Raw genomic sequence first — 13960 nt, 5'->3', positions numbered from 1 at the left:
TGGGGCCCGTGGGAGGCCGAGGCAGGAGGGGCCCGAGGGAGGCCGAGGCAGGGGTCCGAGGGAGGCTGAGGCCCGTGGGAGGCCGAGGCAGGGGCCCGAGGGAGGCCGAGGCAGGAGGGGTCCGGGGGAGACCGAGGCAGGGGGCGGTGCTGCTGGATATGGAAGGGGAGCACAGAGCAGAAATGATCGCCTACATTCATTTCCATTCTGCGTTTCCCAAACGTTGCCATGCACGTCCTGGTGACAGTTTAAAGACTGAATTTCGAAGTCGGACTTTAGAAGAAGATGCTCTGTTGTTTGAGTTACTTTCGTTTCTTTCGGCACCGGAAGTGCATCGAGCCGCTCATCCGGGCTGGTGACGTCACTCGCGAGTCATTGGCAGCTGCTCCCTATACTGGTGAAGATAGGCCTCTCTCATGAACTGCTCCAATGGGCAAAGTAGCGGAACCCGGGCAAGTGACGCGTTTCCGGAGTCCGTTTTACTTCCGGCAGTAGGCTTTGTGCAACAAGTGAAAACAAAATTAATCAAGGTTTGTTGGGGCCGCGTGCGGGGCTGGGACCTGATCCGAAGGTACCGGAGGACAGGTGAGGAGCGGAGACCCGGCTGAAACACATTGAGATGGAGGGGTGTGCCTTTTTTTTTATTTATTTATTTTATTTAATGCGATTTTATAGAGCTCGAACTTTACCCGAAGGTGTCAGAGCGCTTTACATAAGAACCACTTGCAAAACATAAGGATTTAGGATTACCTGCGTTACATAAAATATACAAACCGAAACAAATTGCAAATGAAATGTACAAGATGTAAAGTCACACAAAGAAGAGACTGGTGATTATAGTTATTTCTATATACATAGGGAAGGGATATGAATGGATATACTCTAAGCAACACATAGGGATGGTAGAGAGTACAAAGGTCTACTACATATACTAGTGATTCGAGTTATCTCTATATACATAGGGAAGAGATACAAATGGATATACTCTAAGAGTCACTTAGGAATGGTAGAGAGTACAAAGGTCTACATATACTAGTGATTAGAGTTATCTCTATATACATAGTGAAGGGAAATGAATGGATATACTCTAAGAGTCACATAGGAAAGGTAGAGAGTGCAAACGTCTACTGCATATACTAGTGATTAGAGTTATCTCTATATACATAAGGAAGGGATACAAATGATATACTCTAAGGGTCACATAGGAATGGTAGAGAGTACAAAGGTCTATTGCATATACTAGTGATTAGAGTTATCTCTATATACATAGGGAAGGGATATGACCGGATCTACTCTAAGAGTCACATAGGAATGGTAGAGTACATAGGTCTACTGCATATACTAGTGATTAGAGTGATCTCCATTTACAGCAAAGCAGAGTTCCATTAAGTGGGGTCGGAAGGGGGGATGCAGTCACAGCACCAAGGGAGGGACAGAGAAGGGCAGGAAAGTGAGACAAACGAGAGAGGGAAGCAGATAGTAACGAGTAAGACAGCGAGGAGTGTGTCAGAGGCAACAGGAGAGACAATAAAAAGGTCGCTAGGACAGAGGGGGAGGTCAGAGAACGCTAAAATGGCGGAGGAGAAAGGTAGAAGAAGAAGCAGCGATTCATAATGGAAAATGGCGAGGAGCACAAAGGTCCAAGTCCGAGAGTCCAGGAAGAGGGCTGCCATAGCCAGCAAGTTCGGGGGGGAAGGGAGAAAGGCAGTCCGCAAGTCATAGCCTCTTTGTCCATGAGGAGGTGGGGCAGAGGAGTTCAGTCCGGAGGCATGGTGGGATGTTGTCGTCGGGTGGGCACCTCACATTAAGGCACTGCAGATGTCGGGTAGATCGTGCTAGCAGTGTGACAGCAGTGTGGTAGTCTCCTCGCTGACACCACGTTTGTTACGGATCTCGTGGCACTCCTCACCCCTCTTACCTCGCACATCTCGCTATCTTATTCCTCAGCCGCCGCCATTGTTGAGTCAGGCTGGCCGGTACAAAGCCGGGGCTTGTTGGGGTGTGGTGTGACGCTGGGGTGCAGGCGAGGGGGAGAAGCAGAGCACTCCGCACAAGTCACCGCCAAGGATCCTTGAAGAGGGCTCACCCCGCGGGCATGAGACACAGAGAGAGCTCGTGGCGTCGCTTAAAGCTACTCCGCTGCCATTTTAGGGTCAGGCGAGCAGATCGCGAGGTGAGCTCTATTTCAGTATTTCGCATATGAGAGGCACCCACCTTTCAGGTCAAGCTTTCAAGATCTTTTGTATATACTTTAGTATAAACTTATAGGTGTATGTACTTTGTGGGCTCTGGAGAGCAGCCCTAGGACTTGTCTGCTTCCACTTAGGGTCTTTTTTTTCCTCTTCAACTGCCTCTATTTAACCGCATGCGCGCTAGCGGGTTTTCCAGCTGCGCGCTACATATTTGAAAAACCCGCGTTACATGACAAAGCCAGCTCGTCATGCGCGTAGCGCAGGTAACGCCCATGACGAGCTGGCTTTGTCATCAGCGCTGAAGGGGTTAACTGTTTTGATAGAAAACGACCAGTAGAGGTCAGTAAAATACCAGAATTGCGTTCTACTTGTTCAACTGCCTCTATTTAAGTGTCTTGATAGAAAACGACCAGCAGAGGTCAGAAAAATACCAGAATCACTTTAGCATTCTCTAGATTCCAGTCCATAAAAATTGTCTTCCATGAGCACCCGTATTTTTAGTGATATGACCACCGAAGGCCCTGATTTTGTATTAAAAACAGAGCTTTGGACTATACCATTTCCTGCTGAAAGTCAATATTTCTCTCCATGTGTTCCCATACCTGGCTTGTCATGCAGTTAGGTGCTTACTTTCCCTCCATGTTAAAGAACAGTAGATGTTTCAGCACCCAGGCTAATGTGCTGCAGAGCTAAATACATATAAGGTCCCAAAGGCGAGACCGATTGCATTGCAAATTATTATTTGTTGATCTTTTTTTTCTTTCTGAAGCTCATGTTCTCTCTGTTTTTTTTTTCTTAATTTCAATGCAGAGAGACCAGCCGAAACCGCATTAGCACAAGGCCCTGCACAGAGAGAGTGGCTCTTCAAAGAACACACATTAAAGCACTTTTGAGAGGTAAAATCATTTTTTCTCATTAATTAAAATGTTAGTGTGTGCATGTGTCTGTGTTCGAGCATGAGTGACCATGCAAATATGTGCACGCATGGGCCTTCCAAAGTGGTTGCGCAAGCTGGCCTTCATTCAAGTGCAAAATCCTTTCCCTGACCTTTATAATGAGCTATTTGGAATTGGAGCAAATAAAATGAGAACAGGAATGGAATTGTATCTGTGGTTACATAGCTTATTGTGCAAATAGCGCTACGGACGTCACCTAAATCACAACGTACCTCCGCTCCGATGGTTGGGTGTGGCATATTCAGTATGCTTAAGTGATGGTTAGGTGTGGCATTTTCAGTACGCTTAAGTGATGATAGGGTGTGGCATATTCCGTAAGCTGGAGTGATAGTAGGGTGTAGCATATTCAGTACACTTAAGTGATGATAGGGTGTGTCATATTCCGTAAGCTGGAGTGATGGTAGGGTGTGGCATATTCAGTATGCATAAGTGATGGTAGGGTGTGGCATATTCAGTATGCTTAACCCCTTCCGTTCTCATGACGAGCTGAGCTCGCCTCAGCCTACAATCAGCACTGCTTGCAGCCCAATGAACCGCTGCCTAGCCCAGCATGAATACGGTCCCTGCTTCAGCTTGCCAGTCACTGAGAAGGCACTTATAAATTCGGACCACTGGAAATATGCCGCAGGAGAGCACAACATTATGCAGCAGTATTGTCTAAATTATGCAGCAAGAAAAGGCAAAGTATGTGGTATAATGCAGCACAGTTTTTTTTAGGTACGGTCTTCCAAACCTGTTGGGACTTCTCTTGTGAGCTTAAAGCCATCCCCCTGCTTTTGTTTGTTTTACTGTCCTTTACAAATCCTTGCTTGCTAGTGGTCAGTCCTAGCTCTTGGTCCCTCCTTTTTTCTTTTCAGTTCCTCCCATGCAGCAGGGGCTAAGTACTGTCTCATTGCGCTATGGTTTTTTTATCTGTTCTTTGGGGGATTATTTTATTCTTGGTTTCCTGCTATGTTACAGTCTGCCTGTGTTCAGCTTTGGTGCCATAGCTGTTTAGATTTTACTATAGCATTCCTACCTCCCACTTTCTCTTAATTCTACAGGTGTGTTAGTGCTGTCCCCGGACTGTGCCTCCCGTTCCTTTGTGTGTGTTTTGTAGCATTTTTCGATGTTTAACGGCAGTTGGACTTTTTTGAGTAGGATATTGGGTTGATTTGGGCTTCATTTGAAGGGGTATTGGGCCTGTTGAAGCTGAACCCCTCTTCTGGGTCGTGTTTGTTTCCTTTGCATTCCTGGGGCTGCAGAGAGACTTACCAAGATCGAAAGTGAACAACTCCCCTTCTGTTTATAATAGCGATGTAACCCTGCCGTGAGCTGGGTCTGAAGCTGTGCTCTCCCTGGACAGACTCCCCATCTATCCACTGTGTCTTTCAAAGTACTTTTGTATTAAAGAAGCCAATCTTCATGTTTTCGCATTGTGCTCTTTTTGGGAAGTGCTTTTACCGTTGTTTGTGCTCGGCACCCAATGTCTTTAGAAGGATTTACATATTTTTATTAACCCTGGGCTTAAAACTACGCTAGGCTGACGGAGCATGCAAAGTTTGTACTAATTCGCACTTTGCAAATTGGACGTAGTACAGTACCAAAACTGTGCTTAATCACGTAGCGTAGCATCTAAATCAATATTCTCAGATGCTTTGAAAAAGCAATTTTACATGCTTAGCAGCATATAACCAATTCACAAAAATGAACTTTTACAATGAAAACATTGACAATGACAATTTTTAGGAGGAACATGGCGGCAGGCTGACGTCTGCCGTGAGAGCTCCGGACCGGGAGGTGGTTTCTCCGTTTCAAGGCTGAGCTACAGGCACCGAAATGGTGAGAGAGCACATGTAGGCTCATTTTCAATAGCGTGCTAGCTCTGATGAGCTCTCCCCCAATATTTCCTTTCAAGTTTAACGCCGAGAGTCAACAGCACCGCGGCCGCGTCCTGGTCGTCCCCGCACTCAGCGAGCGCTAGGATCCTGCAGACGAGGCGAGTGGGGCGAGGCAAGGCAAGCGTGCGACGCAAGCACGCGGGCTATGGGCTGGTGCAGACACTCTTCCTGGAGTGCGGCAGACCGGGACCCGGATCAGGCGGCTGGAGCGGCAGCAGATGTTTGTTCTGTCGGCTTAAGGAGGGGGCGTACCGGAGAACCAGCAAGGCACATAGGAGACTGGGCGAGTATCTGGCGGCGCTCAAGGCAGCTGTTGGCAAGAGTCAGCCTCAGCTCTCCCTTAACCAGCAGCCGCTCATTCCGACATCCAGTACGGTCAGTCAAGGGGGCAAGTTTTTTTTTCCTGGATTGAATTGCCAAACTGTGGGGGCAGCTGGCTTGGAGTTCTTTGGAAGGGGGCCACAGAGGGCTGATATAATACATTGTGTGGATTCTGTGAAGGGTCCCCCTGCTTCTCTAACCCTGACGCAGCGTGAGGGCATGGACTCAGGTACAACCCCTGACAGAGTGCATTTGTACCCCCCCCAGACAATAGAAACTGACACAGCCTCCCTGATTAGCTCCTCTAAGTGCAGCCTGGGAGAGGAGGGGTGCAATCCCAAGAGTAAGGGCAAGGAGCCTCCGCACGTCCTCCCTGCTCCCCAGACCAGGAATAGATACCAGCTAAGGTCTAGACTAGAACTCCAGAAGATTGGGACTGGGTGTCTGGGTACCTCGAGGGTAGAAACCGCACCGTTAACCCCCAAAGAAAAGAGGAGAGAAAGAAGGGGGAACATCGCAAGATCTGGTGAGGTTACGAAGCCAAAACCCCCGAAAGTGTGCTCATCTTTTCCAAAGCCTACACCCTCTCTAAAATCCTATTTTAAAATCATGGAGAAGGTGGTTGGTCCCAAGGAGGGGGGGTCTATCGCCCTAACCTCGGAATCTAGTATAGGCAAGGGAGTTACGGCTAGTACCCCTAGTACTCTAGGCATGCTCAGTATCAATATTCCTAGCCCCCAGTTGGCTGATGGTCCGAATGTGACATCTTCGCCTAGCCTTCAAAGCCCTCCTATCCACAGTTCACCCAGTGTACCTGATGTGCTCAGTATGTCCCCCCCAGTGCCTCTTAAAAATAGATGCACTGTTTTGGCAGAAATAAAAAACGTAGAGGGGTTGGTTGAACGGGCAGAACAAACAGAAATGGAAGGGACAGAAGGGGCGCTTCGAAGTCAGAACACCCCGCAGGCAGATCAAGTGGATCCCCTTATTCCTGCGATTAAACCAGCAGTTGAAATCGGGAGTGATAAAACCACAACAACTCCACCAGTGACAGCAGAAGGGGGCATATCACAGGTAGAGACTCTTCTTCTTAGCCTGAGGGAAGACCTTTTGTCAAAACTAGACAAAAAATGTGATACATCCGATGCAAACCAAAGAAATATTCACAAGCAGTGTGCCAATTTGGAGATGAAGTTAGACGATGTCTGTAAACGTACGGATGTTTTGGAGGATTAAGTTAGCCTGCTTACTGGGGCCTCAAAAAGGCATGACAGAGACATTGAAACCCTTAGACTGCAGAACAGAGCCCTGCAGATGGACATCGAAAGATTAGAAATTCACTCAAGGAGAAACAACTTAAAATTCCTGAAAATTCCTGAGGGAACAGAAAATGGTGACGTCAAGGGTCTCATCTGCAAACTCCTAAGAGAGGGAGTCCTAAAAGACAGCCCAGATATTAATCTAGAGGCTGAGATTGATTCAAAGAGCGCACAGGGACCCATACAGGCTGCATGCGGGGAGGTCGGGCCCAAGAAAGATTTTGGTAAACTTTCTCACCTTCACCGTGAAAGAGTTGATTCTGAGCAGGGCACTGCAAGATAAAACATTACAAATCGGCTCAGCTCATTATCTCATATGCTCGGATGTAGGGAAGGTAACAGCGCAGAGGCAGTGGGAGCTGGGGAACCGGATGCCAGAGTTAAAGAGCATGGGCGCACAAGTGCAAATGAAGTTCCCAGCCTTTTTGAGAGTGGTGTGAAGAAATAAAACACATAATTTCACTTTACCACAAGAAGTTGATGCTTTTCTCACCCTAATGCGCGATAGTGCACGTTAACAAAATATAAAAATAATCATATTTGAATATATCGTCTGGGGTCAGTTAACTATCAATAGCGTAAGACCATTAAGATATATATTTTAAGATTGTATATGATTTTTTTTGATAGTCCACAACTGATTGTTGGGGAGGAAAGCAAAAATAAATAAATAAATAAACAAATATATATTTTCTGGGAAATTTGAAATGAAATTACACACAGTCGGGTGCTATGGGAGGGGGAAAGAATGATACAAGTAGGAAAATAAAAAATATATATAAAAAGCACACTTGGGTTTATCCGTACACATGAACCCACACACACAGAAGAATTAGGATTATCCAATAGTTTTAGGGTGTATAGGTAGGACTTAAGGATAACGTTTAGGTGTCTGTATTTAGTTTAGTACACAATAGACGGACCACCATCCAGGGTTCCGGCGACCTTTCAATTGGCGACAAGATCGCCAGAAGAAAAAAGTGGGGGGGTTCCTCATGGGAGGTGGGTAGGTGGGCTGGGGGCAGGGGAAAAAGCAGAAAAAAATCCTCATATACAAAAAAAAATTTCATCTTTTCCGGGAGCTGGTTAATGAATCATTCTGTGGATACATCATAATTCGGCCAATGTGACATGTAAAATAAAATTCATCAGTTGGAATGTCAATGGGCTGAGGGACAGCAAGAAAACCCGCAGGATAATTGATTTTCTGTATAACTCGGGAGCACATATTTGTCTACTTGAGGAGACTCATTTAGAGAAGGAGGAATGTAAGCAAGTTTTTAAAAAATGCAGGTGGATCCAGGATGTTGTCTGCTCAGAGCAATCGGGCAGTACGAGAGGGGTGGCTATAATAATTAGGGCAAATGCAGGGATAAGGCTTACGAAACATGAAACAGATCACTCTGGGAGATGGTTGGTGACATCTCTAATGTTTGGGCGCACCCATTTCACATGTGCAGTTTATTATGGTCCGAATCTGGACGCTCCAGGGGCATTGTTGAAACTTAAAAGCAGCTCAATAGAGACAGATGGTCCTTTAATTCTAGGGGGCGATTTTAACCCAATTTTTGATAAAGATCTGGATCGTACCTCTAGAGTGAGATTCACTCCCCCCAAAAAAAACTAGATTGGAGCTGAAGAACATCATGCGGGATTTTAATCTAATGGATATCTGGAGACTTAAAAACGCAGGGAAAAGGGACTACTCCTTTTACAGCAGAAGGTACGGCCATCATTCCAGAATAGATTTTTTTCTATTGGACAAAACTCTTTCCTCGGCAGTGGACTCTATAATTTATATCCCGGCCATTTTGTCTGATCATTTAGTTGTGGAAATGGTAATTCAGCTGAGGCAAAAAGTACAGCAAAGGAGGTGGACCTTAGACCGGACACTATTACTTGATGAGGAAGTCAGACAGGACCTGGTGACTCAGTCGGAGGAGTTTTTTAGGGTTAACAACGAGTCAGAAAGTAAACAAACTGTTTGGGAGACATACAAAGCTTTCACCCGAGGTCTTCTAGCCACCCTGATGATAAGGAAGAACTGACTGGGGAGGAAGAAAAGGGAAGCACGTCTACTGAAAATTAAAGCAAAAGAACTTGAACTGCAGAGAGCATCAGCAGAGCAGTCCCATAGCAGGCTCCCCCTCCAAAGGGAACTAGATATCCTGCGAGCAGAATACCAAGCAGAGCAAGATAAAGACCTAAAGGACAAATGGGACGTGAGCAAACTATAACAGTTTGCGTATGGGGAGAAATGTGGGCGCCTTCTCGCGTGGAAAGCCCGAGCTGACAGGACGAGGAATCAGATTGCTAACCTATTAATGTCAAGCACGGTGGAAACCACGAATGAAGATGATTCCATCAGAAATGAGGCCAAGAGGTACATGCAGTCCCTATACGGTCCTAATACTTCTCTGAGCAGGGAGCAGGCAGAAACCTGGTTACATAATATACAGCTCCCTGAGTTGTCAGACACAGATAAGGGAAGGAGAGGTGAGGACTCAATTGTCGAAAATGGTTAAAGGCAAGACCGCAGGCCCGGATGGGCTTCCTGTGGAACTCTATAAGATAGTATTGGAACAAATAGCTATAGTCCTGACATTATTATTTAATGAAATCTTACTTCAAGGGGGGCAGGCTCTACGGTCATGGGCTGAGGCCATAGTCGCACTACTACTGAAGCCGAATAAAGATCCAAGCAAGATAGAGTCATACAGATCCATCTCTCTATTAAATGTCGATTATAAGGTGTTTGCGGGGGTATTGGCGACTAGGCTGGCCAAGGTAGTAAAATCTATCGTACATTGTGACCAAAGGGGTTTTATCCCAGATAGACAACTTAACGAACTGACCTTTCAAGTAGTCGCGGCAATAGATGCTGCTCAAGAGAAAAAGCTTCCCCTGACCATCGTGGCAGTCGACGCCGCTAAGGCTTTCGATCAGGTAGATTGGGAATACCTCTGGATGGCTATGGCCAAATTCGGCCTCCCAAATAACTTTATTACAGCCACCAAGTCACTATATTCTGTTCCAACAGCAAAAATTCTAGTAAACGGCTCCCTCACGGATCAGATCTCTATTGCAAGAGGCACTCGACAGGGCTGTCCCCTGTCGCCCCTTTTGTTTAATATATATATTGAGCCTTTTGTTTGCATGTTAAGATCAGACCCCCTAATTAAACCATTTAAGATCGCGGACTTAGAGCTGAAATTTGCATTATATGCAGATGATCTGTTGATGTATACCTCAAACCCGGAAGAAGCCATACCTAGACTTATACATCTCGCAGAAGGCTTTGGTGAAATCTCCGGGTACACAATCAACAAAGAGAAAACGGAAATAATGGAATGGAATCAGCAGGTAGACATGTTAGGGAGTAAAAATAAAATGAGGTACTTAGGAGTCCATCTAGCCAAAAAAATTGAAGAAATCCCCAAAATTAATTTAGACAGAGTTATTAAGGACACAAATGCCTTACTACAACGATGGTCCTCTCTCCCCTTAAATATCTATGGGAGGGTGAACCTTCTGAAGATGATTATCCTCCCCAAAATCACATTCTTATTCAATTCTATTCCTCTAGCATTTCCATTATCTTTAATTAAAAAGCTGCAAGGGAAATTGGGTTCATTTTTTTGGAATTCTAAAGCCCCGCGAATCTCTTGGAAAAAACTAAGAAGAAGCCTAAAAACAGGAGGGCTGGCTTTTCCAGACTTACTCCATTATTGCCAGGCATTCCATTTCAAACATTTTAGACTAATGGCTTGCCAAATGGATCAATCATCTATGGGTCTGCTATTTTCCGCCTTACTACAGGACGTCCCACAGGGATTAGACTATTTTCTCTTTAAGTTTGGGGACCCGAAATTTTAAAAAAAGTAAGGCTGAAGATCCTGGGGACAGCCCTGAAAAATTGGGTATTCGTGAGGAACAAGTTGAATATTCCTTACGATGCGTTACAGGCCCCTATATGGGATTCACCAGCCCTTCCAGCATGCCTAAATGACCACTTGTCACTACCATTAAAACAGGCGGGGCTGAACTGTTGGGGAGATTTGCAGGAGGAAGGACGGCTTTTGAGTTGGGATAGGTTTTTCAATCTGACAAGGGGAACCCTCACCAGATTCAAATACTATCAATTATCTGGGTGGTGAGCAACTAGGCCAACAAGACCCACAGAAAGTAAAATCCTAAATTTGATGAGGTGATGAGAGGCGGCAGGTGGAAGAGCCAAATATCGTTCTGGTACTTAGCGCTGCTAGAGGGTGAGGAAGTGACAGAAGTGGAGGTAAACAAATTGTGGTGCAACGCTATAACAATGGGCAGTGGGACCTTTATGGGCTTTTGGTACGACTCTTTCAGCATTTTAAACGCAACAATCAAGCCAGCAGCATTAAAAAGAAATCATTTGTACACAATGTATAGGGTGTATATAACTCCTAAGAAACTGGCTAAATAGTCTAACTTAGCTTACCACTGCCACAGATGTGGCCATCTAAAAGCGGATGACGTCTACATGTTTGCTGAATGTCCAGAACTAAAAGAATATTGCGGCAAGATTAGTGAATTTCTGGAAATTGTTCTTTCTATTCCCATCACAATCTCTACCTTCACTATATTAACAGGGCTTATTTCGGCTTATAAGGTAAACGATCTCCCCACAAAATTCGCATTTTATGTTATCTTACTCGCAAGGCGTGAGATATGTAGAGCCTGGAAGGACCCAATTCCCCCCACTTTCCCAAGTTGCTTACGGCAAATTATGATAACTAGTAAGTCAGACATGGCTTGTGATCCCGCAAGTCAGGTCAATGTTTGGGCGGCCTTGGAGGCATGGCAACTTCGATGATTGGTTCTCCAATGATTTATCTGGAGCCCTGCTGGTTCCCTGGACTCCTAAGTAGCCTGGGCGCCCACAGGTTGGTGAAAAGGTGTATGGATGGGAAGGTAGTGGCCACTTGAGGGTGCAGGCTTACCACCTTGCTCTTGGCCGATTCCAATAAGGGCCGGATCAGTACGACCAAAGTGCATTGAGATGCCAGTTTCCCATCAAGAGTTCCAATCAATGGTATATGAGGATTACCAAAAAAAAAAAAAAATGACAATGCCTTTAATTTATGTTTTACAAACCAAAACATAAATAAAAGGCATTGTCATTTACAATCAAATATATGAGTACTCTTATCAGACCTGTAATTTTACTAGTGGCCTGCAAAGGGCTCAACAAAAGGGCTATTCCGCAATGATCAGTCTTGCCAGACAAAGTTGTACTAAAGATAATATATTTTATTGATAATTTTTTTTCTGTTTTGTGCATGTTCATTTTCTATTTTATTTACTTTGTAAATCATTTTTTATTGAAAAAATAACAAAGCAAAGCATCACAGTTCAAAGGGAGCATCACAATCTGTATCATCGGTACAGCGGGAAAACTCACAGAAACATTTAAACATCTCAATGGAACGTCTAGGGTGTCGAGGGTTCGTCCACCTCAGGGGCCAAAGGAAGCTGGCATATTTCTCCATGGTAGGAATTCCAAGGGCCCCACACCCAAGACCATTTCTAAGGGCACCCACTTGCTACATACACAGTCTTTTCTCGAAACATAGCCCAATCCAAGTCCGTTTCCCAATCCTGAACCGTGGGCGGGTCCAGTGCACCCCACTACTGGGCGATATACTTCTTGGCCAGCATTAGCCCCAACGTTACGCACTGTGTCTGACTAATATTCAAATCAGTTGGCTCTCAAATGTTCAGAAGACACCTGCGGGCCTCCACTCGAAGCTGCACTGACAGAACAGCATTAATAATGTCGTGGATCTCGCGCCAAAAGGGCTGGATGTATGTACACTCCCAAACTATGTGGAAAAAGGTACCCAGCTGGCCACATCCCCTCCTGCAAGCACCTTCATCCACCCTACCCATTCGCACCAGTTGGGGCCCCGTTAATGCCACTCCTCGTCATCCATTTCAATGCCGTCCCTGAGCCACCTCTCTCTAAGCGCCCTGAGAGGGTATGAGAGAATATTGACTAGCTTTTTGTATATCAGGGAGATGGTGCTATCAGGGAGATGACCATCCAGTACTCTATCCTCCAGAGGGGAAGACTCCGGTGGAGCGGTCCCGGGCTTGAAATGTGTGTGAAGTGTGTGTCGAACATGTATATAGCAGAAGCGCTCCGAATCAGCCATATGATACTGGTGCTGCAGCGCTGCAAAAGTCTTAACTTTCCCACACAGAAATGTGAGATATTTTTTTTTTTTTTGGGCAACATTTGAGGTTTGCAGGGGATTCTGGGTAGGAGAATATTGGGGGACCCATGCAGGCCATACCTCGCTGGACTTCCAAGGTGTCTACTTTCCAGAAATGTATGGGTTTGGTAGGTTTCCCTAGATGGCCGCCGAGCCCAGGGCCAAAAACTCATGGGACTTCCTTGCAAAACCAGGTTGGTTTGTGATAGGTAATTTTGATGTTGCATCAACAGGTTTTGGGCCCTTCCCTGCCACAGGTACTTGGCCCACCCATACAAGTGAGGTACCATATCTATTGGGATACTTGGAGAAATGTTGGGGGGTTGGAAATTTGGTGTAACTTTCTGCAGCGTGAACATTTTAGAACAATAATGCAAGGAGAATGTCAGTCACATTTTGAAGTTTGCAGGACATTGTGGGTAAGATAACTTGTTGGGATCCACAAGAGAGACATCACTATGTACTCCCATGGGTGTTTAGTTTACGACAAAATCTACAGTTGGTTGGTTATTCTTAGATGAAATGTACACCTTGGCAGAGAGACAAAAAAGACAAAGATTACTGCACAACCATCTATTCCTCAATCACACACACACTCTGGTTGGATTTGTCACGAGGACGAGTGATGGTTCAGTATATAAAATTTTGTTAACAAGAAATTCCAAAAAAATGAAATGCACTGTCAATAATTGAAAGGACAAAAAAAACGAACCAATGACTCACAGCACTTGAGCTGTAAAGCCACGTCAAGGCACCAACTGCTTTACAGGCAATTCACACACCTTTCATACATGATACACATAAGACCATTCACACCACCAGGCACTTAACCAACACATTACAACATTCACAAAAAGGGACAAGGTACACCCTGCTTGACAAAAACAGAAAGTATTTTTTTTCTACACAACCACCTATTCCTCAAGCACACATACATACTGGTTGGATTTGTCATGAGGGGGAGTGATGGTTCAGTATATATAGTTGTATTAACCAGAGATTTCACAAAAAAGAAATACACTGTTAATAATTAAAAGG

The 13960-nt window shown here is 45.2% G+C and overlaps 1 pseudogene across 1 annotated transcript in view; it reads left to right on the top strand.

Annotated features, from left to right (window-relative positions):
* The first annotated feature begins 476 nt into the window (after nucleotides 1-476).
* Nucleotides 477-13960, top strand: part of LOC144828349 (uncharacterized) — a 31841-nt pseudogene continuing 18357 nt past the window's right edge. Inside the window, exons 1-2 of the transcript XR_013610429.1 lie at nucleotides 477-585; nucleotides 3003-3088. The product of XR_013610429.1 is annotated as an uncharacterized LOC144828349 (transcript). The remainder of the gene's footprint in view (nucleotides 586-3002; nucleotides 3089-13960) is intronic.

The sequence above is a fragment of the Lissotriton helveticus genome, chromosome 4_1, assembly GCF_964261635.1.
Source record: "Lissotriton helveticus chromosome 4_1, aLisHel1.1, whole genome shotgun sequence".
In the NCBI taxonomy this organism is placed as follows: Eukaryota; Metazoa; Chordata; class Amphibia; order Caudata; family Salamandridae; genus Lissotriton; species Lissotriton helveticus.
This window is presented reverse-complemented; position numbering and strand designations above follow the sequence as displayed.